Source organism: Rattus norvegicus, chromosome 1, assembly GCF_021556685.1.
Source record: "Rattus norvegicus strain SHRSP/BbbUtx chromosome 1, alternate assembly SHRSP_T2T, whole genome shotgun sequence".
Classification (NCBI taxonomy): domain Eukaryota; kingdom Metazoa; phylum Chordata; class Mammalia; order Rodentia; family Muridae; genus Rattus; species Rattus norvegicus.
The window spans coordinates 194,273,333-194,295,000 of record NC_141534.1 but is presented as its reverse complement, the minus strand read 5'-3'; the positions used below and the strand labels follow the sequence as shown (position 1 = coordinate 194,295,000).

Below are 21,668 nucleotides of genomic sequence, written 5' to 3'. Positions count from 1 at the left end.
ATGTAAGCCAATGACTGTGAGAAGGAAACATGCAGACACCACCCACAGAACTAGCCTTGGTTTGGCAGGAAAAGTGGGAAAGAGGAATGAATCAGACAACAGAGAGGGAGGAAATGCGGTAGAAGATACCCTTCAGCTTCAATCTTTAATACAGAGGAAGGGAAACTCCAGACCCGATGAACAGAAGCCCTAGCAACGACCCAGCCCAGAAACTATGATGCTGGGGGAACACAGCCTCCAAACTGCTTGGATTGGGAAAGACATTAAAGACAACTGAAAGTGCCTCATAGTTTGGCTTATGAGGCTGCAGGACATGACAGGGATGGGAGGGGTCTGAGTGCTGTCAAAGTGGACGCATAATACAGTCACCCCACTTGGAGACAAAGGCTCCCTCATCTGAGGCAACATGAGAAAATCAGTCCCTGAGCATGGGGTTATATTAGCCATTAGGAACATTTGGTTATCACTGGCTGAAGTCTATGAATATCAGGGACTCAAAAACAGTGGAGAAAGAATAGGAATTTCTGGGCAAATTGGGTACAGCAGGCCAGCATTTGGTGCCCATTTGCTGGCCCAGATCAGACTGTAATTAGTTTGTCATCAGCCTGTCTGTCTGTCTTTTGTTCATTTTGTCTCGAGACAGGATCTCACTAGGTAGCTTTGGCTGTCCTTGAATTCACTTGGTCCTGGAACAGACAGAGATGGGATCTACTCCCTTTCTGGGTTATGACCCCTCTGAAAGCCATGTGTGTGTGTGTGTGTGTGTGTGTGTGTGTGTGTGTGTGTGTGTGTGTGTGTGTGTGTGTTTGTGTCTTCGTTGCCTTTTGGATCTTACAGTCTCTGTTCTGGGTCTGTTTCTTTCGCTGTGTTGGTGACTCCATCTGGGAGCTCACTCCTGTTTTCTACTCTTATTACAGGGTTGGCTGTGAAGTACACGAGGACAGTGTCAAGAGCTCAGTCTACACCGCACTCCCCCGCAGGGGTAATGTCCAAGTCTGTTTTCAGCTACCACAACCCAGCTGAGGGCATCACATGGTGAGTCACAGACTTCTCTTCCTCCTCCTTTTCTCCCCTTTGAGACAGAGTCTCACCATGTAGACCAGGCTGGCCTGAAACTATCAGAGATCTGTTCACTTCTGCCTCAGTGCTGGGGTTAAAGGTGTGCACCCCCGTGCAAAGCCTTCCTCTTCTAAAGCCTGGGGTGATGCAGAAAGTGGGTGTCATTAGATGCCTGCAACCTGATATCAGACTCCCCAGCCTCCAGAGAGGCAAACTAAATCAACCACTTTTCCTCATAGATCACCCCGACTCCAGTATTCCAACAGAAGAGAGATAAAGACGTCCCCCCCATGAAGAGGCATGGGGTGGAGGCTGGGGTTTTGTTAAGCTGTACACAAGAATTTTACGTCAGATGCTTTTCTTTTCTGTCTGGTGACTTGATATCTGCTCATAATTAGCATGCTGGGAAAGTTTTCAACCAGAAGTGGTAACACACATCTTCAATCCTAGCATTTGAGAGGCTAAAGCAGGAGGATCAGAAGACCTGGGCCAGCCTGGGCTGTGAAGTAAGATTCTGTCTTTTTTCAATTTTGATGTATTTAAATTTTATTTAACTTTTTAATACTATTTTTGAAATTAAAATCTGGTCCTATCATCTTCTTCTTTCCCTCTCCACTTTAACAACTCTCATACACTTCCTGCCCTCGTTCTCTCTCAGTCTCATGGCTTCCCTTTCTTTGTATATGTACATATTCCTAAATACATCAGTACAAGTTTCTGAGAGGAGAGAGAGCCTTGTTAAGATGATGTCTCCATGAGATCGGGTCATAGGCAGACCTGAAAGGTATTTTCTTAATTAGTGATTGACTGGAGAGGACCTGGGCCACTGTGGGTGGTACCATCCCGAGCTGGTAGACCCCTCCATGGCCTCTGCATCAGCTCCTGTCTTCTGTGTGAGTTCCTGTCCTGGCTTCCCTCCGTGATGGACCACAATGCGGAAGTGTAAACCAAATTAACTCCCAAGTTGCTTTGGTCATGGTGTTTCATCATAGCAATAGTAACCCTAACTAGGACAGTATGTGTGCAGTGTGTGTGTGTGTGTGTGTGTGTGTGTGTGTGTGTGTACAGTGTGTGTGTGTACAATGTGTGTATAGTGTGTGTGTATAGTGTGTGTGTACAGCATGTGTGTATAGTGTGTGTGTATAGTGTGTGTGTACAGCATGTGTGTATAGTGTGTGTGTATAGTGTGTGTGTACAGTGTGTGTATAGTGTGTGTGTACAGTGTGTGTACAGTGTGTGTATAGTGTGTGTGTACAGTGTGTGTACAGTGTGTGTACAGTGTGTGTACAGTGTGTATAGTGTGTATACAGTGTATGTGTGTACAGTGTGTGTGTGTGTACAGTGTGTGTGTGTGTGTACATGAGTCTGGCTGTGTGAGTGTGTAGAGACCAGTAGAGGGCATTAGATCCCTCAAAGCTGAGGTCCAGGCATCTGTGGAACACCCCACTTACTACTAACCGGATGCTGTGATCCTGATGGATGCTGTAATCTCTGGTCCTTAAAATTACAGAGCAAGTGATTTTACCCACTGAGAAACTTCTCCAGCCTCAAGACTCTGTCTCAAAAAACCAAAACCAAAACCCAACAAACAAATAAACCCCAAAAGGCGGTGTTGAGTGTGTTGATGCACACTTTTAACCCCAGCACTCAGGAGTCAGAGGCAGGTGGATCTCTGTGAGCTCCAGGCCATTCAGGTCTATATAGAAAGTGAGACCATATTAAAAAAAAAAGACCACCTGGGGAGCATCACCCCGTGTTGACCTCTGGCCTCCACTTGCAGCACCATACATGTGTCCTGCCTATTCCCACAAGCGTATGAACATACAGACACACATACCTGTCCAACCCCCTCAAGCCAAGATGGCAGAGTGGCCAATGAGGCTGAAGGTGGCTCTTAGTCACAAAACAACAACAACAACAACAACAACAACAACAAAAGAAAAGAAAGATAACGTAAAGAAAACTCTTAGTTGGCAGGCTGAACCTGTGAGGCTGTAGGGTGACCTTGACAGCAGTTTCCAGGGAGCTCTTTGTTCTTCTTAGGTCATTCACGTCTCTTCCAAGAAGGCTGTTGTAGGGAATGATGTCTTGTGTACTCTGCAGAAGCATCACCTGTCAATAGAAAGATGATGGCCTATTAGCAAAAGGCAGGAAGTAGAAGGTGAGAGTTCCGGTACAGGGATAGGAACTCTGGGCAATCTGAGGAAGTTCGAGGTATGAAACTGAGGAGAGGGAGTCAGCCACGTGGCAGACACAGGATAGTCTAAACCGCTTAAATAGGTTACAGACTTGTCAGGGAGCAAGCCTAGCAAAAGGCCGTAAGCACCGTTAATAAATTATAAACCTCTGAATTATCATTCATGAACCGAGGCATGGGTGGAAAAGCCAGGGGTCACAGACTATCCTTGATTAAAAGGGCCAATTTATTTGTCTTTTGAAAAAAATATCAGGAGCTGTGAGATGTACACACATTTAATCCCAGCGCCCAGAAGACAGAGGCATGTAGATCTCTGAGTTCCAGTCTAGACTGGAGAGAATTCCTGGACAGCCAGAGATACACAGAGAAACCCTGTCTTGAAGAAAGAGAGATTCTGTTTACTGATCCCTACCGCACTCCCTGACTAGGTGAAGATTTTGCTTCCTGTTTCCATAAATTACCTAGCATCTGTCTGTCATCACCTGGATTTAAAGGCTTAGCCCTGGCTCAGTGAGTGTCCTGAAATGAAGGATGAAGATTAATGAAGCCGGGAGAAGGCCAGTGACGGGTGGCAGGTCAGAGGCCAGAGAGCTAAGATGAGGTTTCTGTTGGTAGGAACAGAAACAGTTAAGATATTAGTCAGCTTCTGAGTGTCACAGCGAAACATTTACACATTCTGATGTTGATGAAGACATTTACAAATATAGACAAAGTGTGGCAATCTGTGCTGTTTCCTGACGAGAGCCTCAGTTGGTGTTGGTGATGTCAGAGGGTCACACTGGGCACGGTGGATGAAAAACATAGGCAATGCCAACACTATTCCCAGTGTCTGAGCATCAGATGTGAGTTTTAAGGAAAAGGAAACTACTGTGCCAGCCCTAACACGCTGGCAATGGAGCCCGCTGCCTGCCACCGTTTGGATATGAGATGTCTCTCATGCCCCTCAAAGGATTGTGTGAGGCAGATGAGATCCTGAGGCCTGGTCTATCACGAAGCATTTGGCTTATCAGACTGCTAAGCCCACCAGTGAAATGTGCTGTCTGACTTCATACCGAGTGGGTTATGAGGAGGCGGGGTCTGGCTGGAGATGCAGATTTTATTTGGGCCCCATTTTGATTTCTGTTACCTGGTGCTGTGAGACCAGCAGCTCAGTTCTGCCCTAACCTTTCCATCTCCCCATAGGTCAGAAAGCAATCCTGCTGGCTGACTGTGGATGGAAACATAAGGCAAACCTTTCTTCTTCTCGTATTTCTCATGGAGTAGACTCCACCACAGATGCGAGGCAGCGCTTACCTGAACGCTCGTTTATTGAACGACTGACGTTGACAGCACAAAGTGCACAGTCACTTGTGGTCAGGCCTTCATCACTGTTTAACAAGCTCTGATCGCCCTGTCTGTGGGTCCCATCATGCCGAAGGGGACTATGGACTGATGTTCACAGGATGTGCTGGCCCTGACTCCTGAGAGGTGAGGCCAGACCTGCTGGGACTGATTGTTCCCTCAGCTCAGTCTTTGCAATAGAAAACCAGGTCCGGGAGTGCAGGCAAGGCCAATACAAACATTTCAAAACAGTGTGGTGGGAGATGGAAACATTTCTAACTTATATTCAGATATAGGCATAGAAACTTCCAGAAGTATTGCTTTTATTTTTTTTTTAACTACAGTAGGAGGAAGATAGAAAATTATGTCAGCCATCAGCTTGAGTGGCACATGCCCATAATCCTAATACTTGAAAGATGTGGAGACAGGAGGATCATAAGTTCACAAGTTCAAGGTCTTTCTTGGCTATATGGTGTGTGTGAAGGCAGCTTGGGCTACATGAGACTCTGTCTCTAAAAAAAAAAAAAAATCAAAAAGAGGAAAAAAAAGAAAAAGAATCTGCCTTTTTACAGTTTGAAAGAACAAAGGCAAAAGTTAGAATAGGCGTAGGAAGTCTCCTAAACTCCATTGTATGTCCCGCACAGCTGACAGGTACTGTGAGGGAGGAGCATTAGTTCGTGCTAGCTGAACTAAGTCAGTTCTCATAATTATTAAAATCAGTTTCATAGGGCTGCGGATGGCTCAGTCATTAAGAGCATTAGCTGCTCTTCTAGAAGGCCAGGCTTCAGATACCAGCATCCACACTGGTGTCTCAAAACTGCCTACGGTCAGTCTAGGAGATCTAACACCCTCTTCTGGACTGTGAGAAAGCCCACTGTGGTGGCTGTTTCTAGTTGTCAACCTGATTACATCTGGAATGAACTGCAATCCAGAAATGGAGGACACACCTGTGATCCAGATCTTGAGGCTGGAGGACAGGCTTCTGACACAAATCTTGACATGGAGATATTGAGGCATAGTGGCCATGAAAATCTCAGGCCTAAGCAAGGTAGTACACACAACTAATTCCAGGAGACTGAGGCGAACTGATCCCTGATTTCAAGGTCAGCCTGGGGCAAAGCAAGTTTTAGATCTAGGCGTGGTGGTAATCTGAGCCATACTTTCTGCTGGAGGCCTACAGAAGGACATTGGAAGAAGGAAGATTCACCTTTCAACTGCTTGCCCTTACTTGCCAGCACATCTGCTGAAACCTACTTCTACAGAAGGCCAGATCTAACAACCAGCCTTGTGGGATTGAACAGCTACTAGACTCTGGGACTTCCCATCCACAGCTGCCTATTGTTGGGTTAGTTGGACTACAGACTGTAAGTCATCACAATAAATTCCCTTAATATATAGAGAGACATTCTGTAAGTTCTGTGACTTCAGAGAACCCTGACTAAGACAGAAATTGGTAACAGGATTGGTTCTAGAGAAGCAGAAGTATAAGGATGAATCTTTTAAGAATCTGGTTTAATGGGCTGGAGAGATGGCTCAGCGGTTAAGAGCTCCCGACTGCTCTTCCAGAGGTCATGAGTTCAATTCCCAGCAACCACATAGTGGCTCACAACCATCCATAAAGAGATCTGATGCCCTCTTCTGGTGCATCTGAAGACAGCTACAGTGTACTTATATATAATAAATGAATAAATCTTTAAAAAAAAAAAGAATCTGGTTTAATAATTTGCTAGCACCTTCTAATTCACCAGCATCTTGAACTACTGAAGTCTCTCCAGATTCTCTCTCGTGCGTTCTCGGGAAATAAAGAAGGCCCGTGGTGGAAACTATTTCAAACTTAAAGAAGCTAATGCCTTTATTATCTTGATCTGTCAATACTGACTGGCAATGAATTAGGTGATCCAGTATATGAAGTTTTCTACAATTTGGGGGAAAATAAGAAAAATTATTTTGCTGGTTTGTTGCTCTTAGTATGTCTGGAAAAATTGACGAAGGAAACGAATGAGCTGTCTGATAAAATTGTAGGGCTTCAGATGCAAGTAAACAATTTCAAGGTTTTCTAAGTGTGCCCTTGAAGAGAATCTTCTCTCCAGCAGCCACAGAGCTCGAGTTGCAGAAAATCAAACTGAAGCCCTCGTTATAAGGCTGGCTGAATTACAGTGAAAATTCAAGTCTCAGCCTCAGAGGGAGGGCATCAGCAGTTAAAGTAAGGGCGTTAACTGGCAAAGAATGGCATCCTGTAACTTGGGATGGGGATGTGTGGGAGGACCCTGAGCTGAAAACTTTGAATCCTCAGATTCTCAAGGCTTTACCTCACCTGAGGAAGTAGTACCCACCCTTTGAAATAATGCCTTTTTCACAGGAGGAAGTTAATCCTTCATTGTCTGATAAACCAGCAGTGACTTTCTCTGAAGAAAATGTTGGGCAAGATAATACTGATGTTCCTCAAGGCCCACCAATAGCTTCTTCTAGACCCATAACCAGACTCAAGGTGAAGCAGGCCCCTAGAGGGGAGGTAGAAAGTGTCGTCCATGAGGAAACGTGCTACACTGCTAAGGAGCTTAATGAGTTTGGTAATTCATTCAAGCAGAAGTCTGGGGAATATGTGTGGGAATGGATTTTAAGGGTGCTGGATAATGGTGAAAAGATTATAAAACTATATCGGGCTGAGTGGAGACTCTAGGTTTAATATGGAAGCTCACACAGTTAAAAAAAAAAAAGGTGTCAGAAGTTTGTTTGAATGGTTGGCTGAAGCGGTTATCAAAGGACGGCCTACTGAAGAGGAGTTGGAGATGCCTAATATCCCTTGGCTTCATGTTGATGAAGGGATTTTAAGGCTCAGGGAACTTGCATTGCTAGAGTGGATACGCTGTGTAAGACCTAATCCTCCACAATGGGAAGGCCCAGAAGGTAATGCCCTTCACAAATCCTATAAGACCCAAACTGGTGAGAGGGGCAGCACATTTGAAGGGTTCTGTTCTTGCCCTTTTCCTTGTGCCAGGGTTGGAGACGCTGCTGCTCAATTAGATGAATTGGGGTTGGGGATTTAGCTCAGTGGTAGAGCACTTGCCTAGCAAGCGCAAGGCCCTGGATTCAGTCCCGGCTCTGAAAAAAAGAAAAGAAAAAAAATTAGATGAATTAAATGCAGTGGGTTCAATTGGGCCCCAAGGTAGCAAGGGCCAGATGGCAGCAGTGAATCGCCAGAGACAAGGTGATCATAGTTATTTTTTTTTTCTTTTCTATTTTTCGGAGCTGGGGACCGAACCCAGGGCCTTGCGCTTGCTAGGCAAGCGATCTACCACTGAGCTAAATCCCCAACCCCGATCATAGTTATTTTAATGGACAGTGTAGACAAAACAACATTTATAATGACATAGCCTGTAATGGCCAGCACAGAAGAGGTGAAATTTACAATGGCATGACTTGTTTGGACCTTTGGTACTGGCTAATCAGTCGTGGTGTTTCCAGGCATGAAACAGATAGGAAGCCTACTGCATATCTGTTTATCTGTATAAGCAGAAAAACTCTCAAATGAAAGAAAGGCTACATTGGATCATGACAAAAGGCAATCTTGGCTAGTGAATAAATTTCCAGACTTGAGCCAGTTTGCAGGTCCAGAACCCCTTGAATGAAGGGGTGGCCAGGTTTCCCTGAAGAAGAATCTTGCTAAGGCACCTAAAAGTTTTGCTGTTAGCCTTTCTCCAGCTCTTCCCCAGAGGGACCTACCACCTCTTACAAGGGTAACTAACTATACACTGGGGGAAGGAAATAATCAGACTTTCCGGGGTCTATTGGATCCTGGTTCTGAATTGACGCTGATCCCAGGAGATCCCAAGAAACATTGTGGCCCTCCTGTTAAAGTAGGGGCTTGTGGAGGCCAGGCGATAATGGAGTTTCGGCTGATGTCTGACTCATAGTAGGTCCATTGGGTCCCCGAACACATCCTGTGGTCATTTCCCCAGTTCCAGCATGTATCATTGGAATAGATATACTTAGAAATTGGCAGAATTCTCACATTGGTTCCCTGACCTGTGACGTGAGGTTATTATGGTTGGAAAGGCTAAATGGAAGTCTTTAGGGGTTGGGGATTTGGCTCAGTGGTAGAGCGCTTACCTAGGAAGCGCAAGGTCCTGGGTTCAGTCCCCAGCCCCGGAAAAAAAAAAAAAAAAGAGAAACCTAGGAAGTCTTTAGAGCTGCCTTTGCCCAAGAAAATAGTGAATCAAAAACAGTGTCGGGGTTGGGGATTTAGCTCAGTGGTAGAGCGCTTGCCTAGCAAGTGCAAGGCCCTGGGTTCAGTCCCCAGCTCCGAAAAAAAGAAAAAGAAAAAAAAAAAAAAAGATGCAGGGGCAGCAGTTCCCACCTCATCCCTCTTTAACATTCCTACCTGGTCAGTGAAGACAGACAGATGGACTGTGAATGACAGTTGACTATCGAAAACTAAACCAGGTAGTAACTGATTGCAGCTGCTGTACCAGATGTAGCTTCATTACTTGAGCAAATTAACACATCTCCTGGTGCCTGGTATGCGGCTATTGATCTCACAAATGCCTTCTCGGTACCTGTCCATAACGGCCCCCAGAAGCAGTTTGCTTTCAGTTGGCAAGGCCAGCAGTATACCTTTACAGTTTCGCCTCAAGGATATATTAACTCTCCTGCCCTTTGTCATAGCTTAGTTAGAAGGGATTTTTAAAAAAGACTTATTTATTTTATTTATACGAGTACACTATAGCTGTCTCCAGACACAGCAGAAGAGGGCATCAGATCCCATTACAGATGGTTGCGAGCCACCATGTGGTTGCTGGGAATTGAACTCAGGACCTCCGGAAAAGCAGTCAGTGCTCTTAACCCCTGAGCCATCTCTCCAGCCCCTAGAAGGGATCTTGATCATCTGTCTCATCCACAAAATATCACATTGATGCACTGTATTGATGACATTATGCTGATTAGACCAAGTGAGCAGTAGGTAGCAACCACTTTAGACTCATTGGTGAAACATATGTATATCAGAGGATGGGAAATAAATCCAACCAAAATTCAAGGACCCTCTACATCAGTGAAATTCTTAGTCCAGTCATGTGAGGCACGCAGAGACATTCCTTTTAAGATGAAAAATAAGTTATCGCACCTGGCCCCTCCCACCACCAAGAAAGAAGCAAAGTGTTTACAGGGTCTGTTTGGATTCCAGCGACAGCACAGTCCTCACTTGGGTGTGTTACTCAGGCCCATTTACCAAGTGACTCAGAAAGCTGCTAGCTTTGTGTGGAGCCTGGGTCAGGAGGAGGCTCTTCAGCAGGTTGAGGCTGCTGTGCAGGCTGCTCTACCACTTGGACCATGTGATCCAGTCAACCCCATGGTGCTCGAGGTGTCAGTGGCAGATAGAGATGCTGTTTGGAGCCTCTGGAGGCCCCTGTAGGTGAGTCACAGAAGAGACCTTTGGGATTTGGAGCAAAGCTCTACCATCTTCTGCAGACAACTATTTTTGAAACAGCTCTTGGCCTGCTATTGGGCCTTGGTGGAAACAGAACCTTTTGACAATAGGACACCAAGTTACCATGCAACCTGAACTGCCCATCATGAGCTGGGTGTTATCAGATCCTTCAAGTCATAAAGTAGGACATGCACAGCAGCAATCTATTGTCAAATGAATGTGGTATATACATGATCAGGCCAGAGCAGGTCCTGAAGGCACAAGCAAGTTACATGAAGAAGTTGCTCAAACGCCTATGGTTTCTATCCCTGTTACAATGCCATCTGCTGCCAAGCATGCGCCTATAGCCTCATGGGGTGTTCCCTATGGTCAGCTGACTGAAGAAGAGAAGACTGGGACCTGGTTTACTGATGACTCTGCACGTTATACGGGCACCACCCAGGAGTGGACAGCTGCAGCTTCCTAGGACAATCCTGAAAGATACCAGTGAAGGGAAATCTTCACGGTGGGCAGAACTTCAGGCAGTACACATGGTATTATAGTTTGCTTAGAAGAAGAAATGACCAGATATATGATTGTTCACTGACTCATGGGCTGTAGCTGATAGATTGGTTAGATGGTCAGGGCCTTGGAAAGATCACAATTTGACAATTGGTTAGAAAGGCATCTGGGGAAGAAGTGTGTGGATAGATCTCTCGAAATGGGCAAAGGATGTGAAGATATCTGTGTCCCACATAAATCCCACCAAAAGATGACTTCAACGAGTTCAGTAATCAAGTTGATAAGATGACCCCGTTCTGTTGACCATCAGCCTCTTTCCCCAGCCATCCCTGTCATTGCTCACTGGGTACATGAACAAAGTGATCATGGTGGCCGAGATGGGGGTTATGCTTGGGTTCAACAACATGAACTTCCACTCACCAAGGCTGACCTGGCTACAGTTTCTGCTGTTGACAGATCTGGCATTCAGCAGAAACCAACACTGAGCCCCAGATATGGCACCATTCTTCAAGGTGACCAGCCAGCAACCTGGTGGCAGGTTGACTACATTGGCCTACTTTGTCTGTGGAAAGGACAATGTTCTGTTTTCACAGAAGTAGATACTTATTCTGGTTATAGATTTGCCTCCATTTGTGGGCTTACAGAATGCCTTATCCATTGTCATGGTATTCAACACAGTATTGCTTCTGACCAATGAACTCATTTCACAGTCAGAGAAGTATGACAGTGGGCCCACAATCATGGAATCCACTGGTCTTTGTTCCCCATCATCCTGAAGCAGCTGGTCTGGTCAGAAAGATGGATTGGCCTTTTGAAGATGCAGCTACAGTGCCAATTAGGTGGCAGCAGCATGGAGGGCTGGAGCAGGCTGGTTCTTCAGAGGGCAGGATATACTTTGAAGCAGCATCTGATAACTGGTACAGTTTCTCCCCTAGCCAGGATCTATGGGTCTAGGAATCTACTCCTAGTGACCCACTAGAAAAGTTTTTGCTTCCTGTCCCCACAACTCTTAAGTTCTGCTGCCCTAGAAATTTTGGTTCCAGAGGGAGGAGTGCTCCCACCAGGAGCCACAACACATATTCCATTGAACTGGAAGCTCAGACTTCCCCCTAGTCATTTTGGGCTTTTAATGCTCTTAAACCAACAGGTGAAGTAAAAAAGGAATAACAGTGTTAGGAAGGGCGATAGATACAGATCACCATGGGGAAATTGGATTGCCTCTTCACACTGCAGATAAGAATTATATCTGGGGAGCTGGAGAGATGGCTCAATGGTTAAGAGCACCCGACTACTCTTCCAGAGGTCCTGAGTTCAATTCCCAGCAACCACATGGTGGCTCACAACCATCTGTAAAGAGATCCGATGCCGGGGTTGGGGATTTGGCTCAGTGGCAGAGCGCTTGCCTAGGAAGCACAAGGCCCTGGGTTTGGTCCCCAGGTCCGAAAAAAAGAACCAAAAAAAAAAAAAAAAAAGAGATCCGATGCCCTCTTCTGGTGTATCTGAAGACAGCTACAGTGTACTTATATATAATAAATCTTTAAAAAAAAAGAATTATATCTGGAGTGCAGGAGATCCCTTAGGGCTCCTTTTAGTACTACCATGACCTGTGGTTAAAGTCAATGAGAAACTACAACAGCCTAATCCAAGCAGGATGACACAGACCCATCAGGAATGAAGGTATGGGTCACTCTTCCAGGAAAAGAGCCAAGATCTGCTGAGGTGCTTGAAGAGGGTGGAGAAAATACAGAATGGGTAGCAGAGGAAGGTAGTTATAAACACTATCTAAGGCCACATGATCAGATGCAGAAACGAGGATTATAAGTGGTGTGACGGTTTCTGGTTTATTTTGGCTTTTTGTTTGTTTGTTTTTAAAGATTTATTTATTTATTTATTTATTTATTTATTTATTTATTTATTTATTTATTATAAGTGTACGGTATCTGTCTTCAGACACACCAGAAGAGGGCATCAGATCCCATTACCGATGGTTGTGAGCCATCATGTGGTTGCTGGGATTTGAACTCAGAACCTCTGGAAGAGCAGCCAGTGCTCTTAACCACTGAGCCATCTCTCCAGCCCCTGTTTTATTTTGTTAAGAACACATTTGTATAGATATCTGTGCTTATTTTCATTTTCTCTAGCACCAATTGAGAGAATGTCAATCACTATTTAAGTTGAGGCACTAAAAGGGTGCTCCCAAGGGACTCTGAACTTTTCTAGATTTTCAATGCATTTGCGATTGTACAAGGGATAATTACATCATGTTAGGTGTATCTATGACCTGGTCATTGCTTCATTTGAACATATGATTTGTGTCAAGTTGACAAGGGGTGCATTGTGATGGCTATTCTTGTTGTCAACTTGATTACATCTGGAATGGACTGCAATCCAGAAATGGAGGGCACACCTGTGATCCAGATCTTGAGGCTGATAGACAGGTTTCTGACCTGAATCTTGACATGGAGATCTTGAGGCATAGTGGCCATGAAAATCTCAGGCCTAGGCAAGGTAGCACACGCCTCTAATTCCAGGAGACTGAGGCAAGCAGGCCTCTGAGTTTAAGGTCAATCTGCAGAGCAATTTCAGGACAGCCAAGCTATGCAGTGTGAAGGAGTTGGAAAACCAAAAGCCTGTGATGATTTAATAGGATAAGAGGCCATTTCCAGCTCCAGCAAGCAGCAGAACTCAACAGCTTTGGTCATGTGGCTCGGGCTTTAGAGTCAAGAGGAGAAGGAGACTACTGGGACAATTGATGCAGGTTAGCTGGAACTAAATTAAACATCATTTAAACTAAAGTAAAATCGTCTGAGAAGTATTTTCTGAGAGCACAAAAAAGCTGTTTCAGAGATAGACAAGGTTGTACCTCTTGCTGCAGCTGCACTTGGTAATGTGTAAGAGTCACCCAGGTGGTACTGGTTTTGAAGGCATGAGGGGGTCATGAAGAGCAGCTGAGGCTTTGCACTGTGAGAGGCCATGGACAGCCATTAATGAAGTTACAGCTTCAATGGCAGTTGAAGACCCGGGACTGAAGGGGTCATGCAAAGAACTTGCCTTGGAGACCCCAAGATGTTTGAGATGCTAGAGCTGTGGGATATCTGCTGAGGAAAGCTGCTAACAGGGAGTGGAACCAGCACAGGAGAAAGAAGTTGCAGTCAACAAAGATGAAAAAGGAGCTGGAGGTCTGAAGACCGCTTTGACGTCAGACATGGAGACGCAGAGTTTGCCCAGCTGGTTTCCTGTCTTGCTTTGGAGACTACAGTTAAGTGATTGGATGGATTTAAGAAGAGTCTGTGAACTTTGGACTTTTAACATCGTTGAGACTGCTATGGACCATGGGGCTTTGGAAGTGGGACTAAATGTATTTTGCATTATGCTAGGTTTAGCCAGGGCCCCCATAGACTCATCTGTTTGGACAAGTGTATGGGGGCCAGGGAGGGGAAGATGATGGTTTGTATATGGTTGGCCCAGGGGCTGGCACTATTAGGAGGTGTAACCTTGTTGGAATAGATGTGGCCTTGTTGGATTAGGTGTGTCACTGTGGGTACAACCTTTAATACCCTCATCCTAGCCATGTGGAGACCGGTCTTCTCCTAGCTGCCTTTGGAATAAAAGTTGCAACTCTCAGCTCCTCCTGCACCATGCCTGCCTGGATGCTGCCATGCTCCTGCCTTGATGATACTGGACTGAACCTGTAATCCAGTCCCGATTAAATGTTGTCCTTATAAGAGTTATATTGGTCATGGTGTCTGTTCACAGCAGTAAAACCCTAAGACAGACCTCATCTTCTAGTCCATCCCCCTTCCTAAGTGTCAGCTGCCAATACCCAGAAACACATTTTACCCAGAACCACTACTGGCTGCACATAGCAGGTATCCAGAAGAACTCCCTACCAGCAACACACAAATACCATAGCCTTCTAAGAACCAGAGAGCACAAAAGAAACCAAAGAACAAAACACCCACCCAACAAGGACAAGTCCAATTACCAGCACTCAGAATTAAAATCTTCTCAAACCCATATGCCCAGACGCCTGCATAAAAACACAATCAATAATAGCCAGACAGACTGTCTCCACCAGAGCCCAGCAGACCCACCATAGTGGGTCCTGGATATTCCAATACAGCTGAAGCAGAAGACAAAAACCTTAAAATAGCCTTTATGAATATGATAGCCTTAAAGAAGGAATGAATAAATCCCTTAAAGAAATCTATGAAAACACAGTGGAAGGAAATTTAAAAAAATCAGTTCAAGATCTGAAAGTAAAAGCAGAATCAATAAACAAACTCAAACTCAGGGAAATCTGGATACGAACAATTTAGGCACTTGAACAGGAGCCTCAGAACCTCAGGCATTGAAGACAGGATAGAAGAAATGGATACCTCAGTCAAAGAAAATGTTAAATCTAAAAAGTCCCAGCCCAAAACATCCAGGAAGTCTGGGACGCTATGAAAAGACCAAGTCTAAGGATAATAGAAATAGAAGAGGGAGAAGAAATCCTGGTCGAAGATATAGAAAATATTTTTAACAAAACAATAGAAGAAAAATTTTCCTAACCTAAAGAAAGAGATTTCTATCAAGGTACAAGAAGTATACAGAACACCAAACAGACTGGACAGGAAAAAAAATCCCCTCAGCACATAATAGTCAAAACACTAAATGTATAGAGCAAAGAAAAGCTGCAAGGGAAAAAGACCAGCTAACACATAAAGGCAGACGTTTTAGAATAACACCTGACTTCTAGCTGGCAGTGGTGGCACATGTCTTTAATCCCAGCACTTAGGAGGCAGAGGCAGGTGGACCTCTCAGTTATAGGCCACCCTGGGCTACAAAGTAAGTTCCAGGACAGCCAAGGCTACACAGTGAAACCCTGTTTTGCAAAAAGAACAGTAACAACAAACCTGACTTCTCAAAGGAGACAGGAAAAGCCAGAAGGACTTTGGATAGATGTTTACAAACCCTAAGAGACCACAGATGCCAGCCCAGAGTATGACACACAGTAAAACATTCAATCACGGGGTTGGGGATTTAACTCAGTGGTAGAGCGTTTGCCTAGGAAGCGCAAGGCCCTGGATTCGGTCCCCAGCTCCGAAAAAAAGAACCAAAAAAAAAAAAAAAAAAAAATTCAATCACAAAAGATGGAGAAAAGAAAACATTCCACGATAAAGTCAAATTTAAGCAATAGCTGTCCTCAAATCCAGTCCCACAGAAGGCTCTAGAACAAAAACTCCAATCTAAAAAGATTAACCACACCCAGGAAAACAAAAGAATAAACAATCTCAGACCAGCAAATTGAAAGAGGGGAAGCACACACACACACACACACACACACACACACACACACACACACACACGTGCACACATACATGTACACACACATGTGCACACACACACAAACATGTGCGTGCACACACACACATGTGCACACACACCACCACTACCACCACCACCACCACAACAACAACAACAACAAAATAACAGGAGTCAATGTACGCTGCTCACTGCCGTCTCTCAGCATCAAAGGTCTCAATTCCCCAATAAAAAGATGCAGACTAACCAGGCAGTCGTGTCACATGCCTTTCATCCCAGCCTTGGGAGGCAGAGGCAAGAAGTTCTCTGAGTTTTAGGCCAGCGTTGTCTACAGAGTAAGTTTAGGACAGCCAGGGCTGCACAGAGAAAACCTGTCTTAAAAAAAGAAAAGACACGGACTAACAAAATGGATGTGAAAACAGGACCCATCCTTCTGCTGCATCCAAGAAGCACACCTTAATATCATGGATGTTGCCTGGGGGAAAGGATGGAAGAAATTTCCAAGCAAATGAACCTAAGAAGCAAGCTTATGTAGCCATTTTAATATTGGACAAGGCAGACTTTAAACCAAAACTAAACAGAAGAGATAGGGAAGGATACTACATACCAATCAAAGGAAAAATCCACTAAGAGGATATTGTAATTCTTAACATCTATGGACCAAACACAAGGGCACCCCACTTCATAAAAAACAATAAAACCAAACCAAACAAAAAACCCCCACTACTTCAGGTTAAATCATATACTGACCCTCAGACACTGATAGTGCAGGACTTCAGCATACCGCTCTCCCCAGTAGAAAGTCATCTAGACAAAAACTAAACAGAGAAATGCTGTAGCTGACTGACATTATAAACCTACTGGACGGGGGGGTGGGGGGGTGGGGGGGTGGGGGGGTGGGGGGGGTGGACTGGAACGATGGCTCAGCGGTTAAGAGCACTGGCTGCTCTTCCAGAGGTCCTGAGTTCAATTCCCAGCAACCACATGGTGGCTCACAACCATCTGTAATGGGATCCAACGCCCTCTTCTGGTGTGTCTGAAGACAGCAATGGTGTACTCACATACATAAAATAAATAAATAAATCTTTAAAAAAAATAAACCTATTGGACCTAACATATTTACAGAACATTTCATACAAACACAAAAGAATAAATCTTCTCAGCACCTCACAGACTCAGACACTGGGAAACCCCTACAACAGATAAACTCTTTCAGCAAATTAGCTGGATACAAAATTAATTCTCATAAAATCAGTAGCCATCCTGTATACGAACAACAAATGGACAGAGGGAGACTAACACCATTCACAAGAGCCTCTAGGGATAGAAAATATTGGGGTGACTCACCAAGCGAGTGTAAGACTTGTATGAGAAAAACCCTAAGACACTGTAGAAAGAAGCTGAATATCTCAGAAGAAGGGAAACTCTCCCGTGCTCATGGATAGGTAGGATTAACATAGTAAAAGTGGCCATCCTACCGAAAGCCATCTACAGATTCAGTGCAGTCCCCTTCACTATGCCAACACCGTTCTTTGCAGATCTTCAAAGGGCAATTTTCAGCCCCAAGGCCAACAATTAATAAATGGACCTCACGAGACAGAATCTTCTGCACCGCGAAGTGTCATTCAGACAAGAAGCAGGCTGGCTACAGAATGAGAAAAGTTTTTTTTTTTTTTCCAACTCCACGTCCATTAGAAGGCTAACATCCAAAATATATAAAGAATTTAAGAAAAACAAGGTATCCAGAAACCAACCCCTTTCTGGTGGCACCATGAGGTGAGGAGCTCGAGTTCTTACTTGCTGCTACACAATCGCAGGGTCTGCTGCAGCCTGTGTAGGTCTTCGGTCACAAGAAGACAGCCGCAGCATGGCACACCGCACGTGGGGAAATGGGTGAGCAGACATCCCCCGGAGATGATCAAGCTGAGCAAGTTACTGGAGCTGGTTCTGCTTCTGGGCAAGGAGCAATTTGCTGGTGTGGATATCCAGGTTCATGTGAAGGGTGGTGGTCATGTGGCCCAAATCTATGCTATCTGACAGTCCATCTCCAAAGCCTTGATGGCTTATTACCAAAAGTACATGGCTGAGACCTCTAAGAAGGAGACTAAAGATACTCTCATCCAGCACAGCCTGATAGTGGTTGTGAATCCAAAAAGTTCCGAGGTCCTGATGCCCACAGTCCATGCCAGCAATCTTACTGATAAGCCCATCTCAAGGATCAGGATTTACCTTTGAAATAAACATCCTAAGATTTAAAAAAAAATAATCAAATAACTCAATTTAAAAATGGGGTGCAGCTCTAAACAGAATTCTCAAAAGAGGAAACTCAATGGCTGAGAAACATTGAAAGAATCTTAGTCATCAGGGAAATGTCAATCAAAACTGCATTGTGGTTTTGTCTCACACCCAGCAGATTGGCTAAGATCAATAAAGCAAACGCTGGCAAGGATGTGAAGTTATCAGAACAATCATCCTTTGCTGGTATGAGTGCAAATGTGTCCAGCCAGTATGGAGACCAATGTGGGGTTTCTCATGAAACTTGAACTGCCTCGAGATCCAGCTATACCACTGTAGTGGTTTGTATATGCTCGGCCATGGGGCCTATACCCAAAGGATGCTCCATCCAACCTGAGAGACGTTTGCTCAACCACGTTCACTGCTGCTCTTCATGATAGCTCCAAGTTGGAAAACAACCTCGACGTCTGTCACAGATCAACGGATGAGAAAATGTGGTACATTTACACAATGGAATATTATTCAGCCATTTAAAAGCTGAAATAATGGGCCGGAGAGATGGCTCAGTGATTAAGAGCACTGGCTGCTCTTCCAGAGATCCTGAGTTCAATTCTCAGCAACCACGTGATGGCTCACAACCCTCTGTAATGAAATCTGATGCCCTCTTCTGGTGTGTCTAAACAACTACAGTGTACTTACATATAATAAATAAGTAAATTTAAAAAAATGAAAATTAGAGGCAAATGGAAGAAACTAGAAAATACTCATCCTGAGTGAGGTAACCGAGACCCAGAAAGACAAATATGGTATGTATTAGCTTACATGTGAATATTAGCTGTTAAGTCAATGATAATAGAGGTGCAATCTATACAATACCACAGTAGTTAGGTATAGAATAAGGGACTGGAGAGTACAGTAGATCTCCCTAGGAAAGAGAAATAGAAAAAATAGTTATGTTTAGATGGAGGAAGGAGACTAGAACAGGAGGCTCAAATGAAGTAGGGAAGGAAATAGAGGGATGAGGAAGGGAATATGAGGAGAGAAAAGTATCTTTTATTTGCCTGAAGTAATTGTTACCACAGAGGCTTACTGCTGAATAAAGCTTACCCTTTCTAGTTCTTTCTCATCTCTAGCTGGCTGGTTCAACTCAGCTGTTCTGGTTCAAACTCCTCTCCAAGCTAACTGACTCAATCTGCCTTCTTTCAGCTTCTCACTGAATTGCTCTGCTTGGTGAAGTGGAAACTCAAGGGTTCTTTGGAAAGTCGGTTGGATGGTGTTTTGCTGGGGCAAACACGTGAAGGAACATTTTGTTAGAACATACATACATCCCTTTATGTATATGTAAGTACATGCTGAAGCAGACATAGGAGAGAGGGTGTTCTGCTAAAGCAAGCACGTGAAAGGACAAATGATGAAAGATTCGTTGCTAACAACACGAATGTATTGGTCCACCGTACATTGTTGAGCTGCATTTCTCAGGACTCCATAGAGAGAAACTCATCAAAACACTTCTGGTGGTGAGTTGCAGTTTCTTGCTGCTTCTGAGGACTCGGGCTAATTGGATACATATGCTGAGCCAAGGCACGGTGATGTTTGGAGGGTATAAATAGGACTCCGTGGAGTGATGGAGACAGAACTTGGCTTGCTGGTACAGCTAGCTGTGCAATGCTTGTGGGTCTCGAGTCTTAGCTGATCTTCGCTTCCCTGAGAGAGGGCTGAAAACTTCTTTTGGTGTTCCTCCAGGTCTCTCCTGCGACTCAAGCCAAGGCTGAGGCCTGGCTGTCTCTGGTAGGTCGTGTCACCGCTGTTGCTAACTTGACTCTGCAGAACAGGACTGCTGGTGCATCTGTAAGGTGTTTGCTAGTGGATTGAGCTGCTGCTGCCTGCTAACCTGTAAACTCAACTGCTGATTTCTAATAACACAGATGGGAGTCGCTCCAAAGAACCTTTCTAAGCAGGTCCACTCCCCTCCCCCCATCCTTTCCTTTCCACCACCTCCAGTGGGTAGTGGGTTACAAGGAAAGATAAAGCATTTAAGAACAATCATTAAAAATAGGCCTCAAAGGGGTTGGGGATTTAGCTCAGTGGTAGAGTGCTTGCCTAGCAAGCGCAAGGCCCTGGGTTCGGTCCCCAGCTCCGAAAAAAAGAAAAAAGAAAAAAAAATAGGCCTCAAATTAATTCTGACAATTTGTTCTTGTTGGTATTCTGTCTAAGCTCCACCCCCACAGCTACCTGGGAACAGCCAGGTATGCTCCGCCCCACAGTTCCCTGGCAACAGCCAGCTGTGCCTGACTATATAAGAGACTGCTTGCCCCTTTCTCTTCCTCTTACCCTCTCTCTTCTTCTTCTTCTTCTTCTTCTTCTTCTTCTTCTTCTTCTTCTTCTTCTTCTTCTTCTTCTTCTTCTTCTTCTTCTTTTTTTTACATTTATTTATTCCATGTATGAGAGTACACAGTTGCTGACTTCAGACACACCAGAAGAGGGCATCAGATCCCATAACAGATGGTTGTGAGCCACCATGTGGTTGCTGGGAATTGAACTCAGGACCTCTGGAAGAGCAGGTAGTGCTCTTAACCGCTGAGCCATCTCTCCAGCCCTACCCTCTCTCTTCTCTCTCTTTTTTCTCTTCTTTCTCTCACCCCTTCCCCTTGTCTCGTTCCCCCATTAAATCTCACCATGTGGAACTGTGTTGGTGTTGGTTTGGTGTGCTCAATCCGGACAGGCGTGGGCCGATATCTGATATTTAATAACATCAGTTCTGATCTTCTGGCCCCTTAGTCTCTGGCTTCAGCTGCCTCTGCCGCCCTGCACTGAACTGCATGAACTCATGAATGAACTCAACCCCCACTGCACTGCACTCACTGACTCCCAGATGACTGGCCAAGCTGACTATTGCCTCTTCCTGCACTGCTCTTTTAAGTCCCACTCTTTTTCTCTCTGTCTCATGAGAGCTGGGTGTATCCTGTCTCTGACCCACTCTGCCAAATCATTCCCTGATTTGTCACTTTCTCTGTTCCTCAAGTAGACATCTCTTTCAAACATGGCTGCTTCCTTCTCTCAACTGACCTTACTTTCATTGTTTGGGATTAAAGGTGGTACTAAAAGAGTGTCTGCATTCCAGCCAGATCACATAGACCTAGAAGGTCTTTGGATGTGATCCCTTGACAGAGCAGCCATGTTGCTAGATTAAAATTCCTCTAGGACAGTATGAAAACCTAATACAGAAGAAACCTCTTGAAATATACACATATTTGAAGGTGGTCAAAATGAAATCGCTGAATAGTGGGGGAGACAGAGCTCTAACTGGACATCTCTTGTCATCAAAGGAAGCTTCCAATACCAGGATTGGGTTATATCTAAGTTGTTAGCCAAAGAGACCCCATGGAACACACACATACAAATCAAGTTGTCGTCGCCAAGACTGTAAGTTGTTCTCCACAAACTGATGGCATGGCCCCATGCCTGAAGAAAGCACAACTCACTGAACACGGAGAAGTCGAGCAGTGCTGTCCCCCTCCCTCTAGACATCTAGATTCTTTGGTACAGGAAGGCACTCTGCACACCACCGAAGGGGAAGTGTAACCACCAACCCTCTGATCTACACCGGTGTCCTGCCTGCCAGAT

General features: G+C 44.8%; 2 long non-coding RNA genes and 1 pseudogene across 5 annotated transcripts in view; 2 read left to right on the top strand and 1 right to left on the bottom strand.

The window, feature by feature from the left end:
* The window catches only part of LOC147996968 (uncharacterized), a 19,646-nt gene extending 13,367 nt beyond the window's left edge, over window positions 1-6,279 (top strand). Inside the window, exons 3-5 of one of the 4 annotated variants that reach the window (XR_015652585.1) lie at window positions 918-1,035; window positions 1,510-1,565; window positions 4,439-5,090. This is a non-coding gene — a long non-coding RNA (uncharacterized LOC147996968). Of the gene's footprint in view, window positions 1-917; window positions 1,036-1,509; window positions 1,566-4,438 lie in introns of all 4 variants that reach the window. The other 3 variants (XR_015652582.1, XR_015652584.1, XR_015652583.1) reach the window with 3 other exon arrangements.
* Window positions 1-16,635, bottom strand: part of LOC147996967 (uncharacterized) — a 19,466-nt gene extending 2,831 nt beyond the window's left edge. Inside the window, exons 1-2 of the long non-coding RNA XR_015652586.1 lie at window positions 16,560-16,635; window positions 3,044-3,171 (exon numbers count right to left, since the gene is read on the bottom strand). This is a non-coding gene — a long non-coding RNA (uncharacterized LOC147996967). The remainder of the gene's footprint in view (window positions 1-3,043; window positions 3,172-16,559) is intronic.
* A 92-nt stretch (window positions 16,636-16,727) lies between these two features.
* On the top strand, window positions 16,728-18,077 carry LOC148007814 (small ribosomal subunit protein uS9 pseudogene; annotated as a pseudogene).
* The last annotated feature ends 3,591 nt before the right edge of the window (window positions 18,078-21,668 follow it).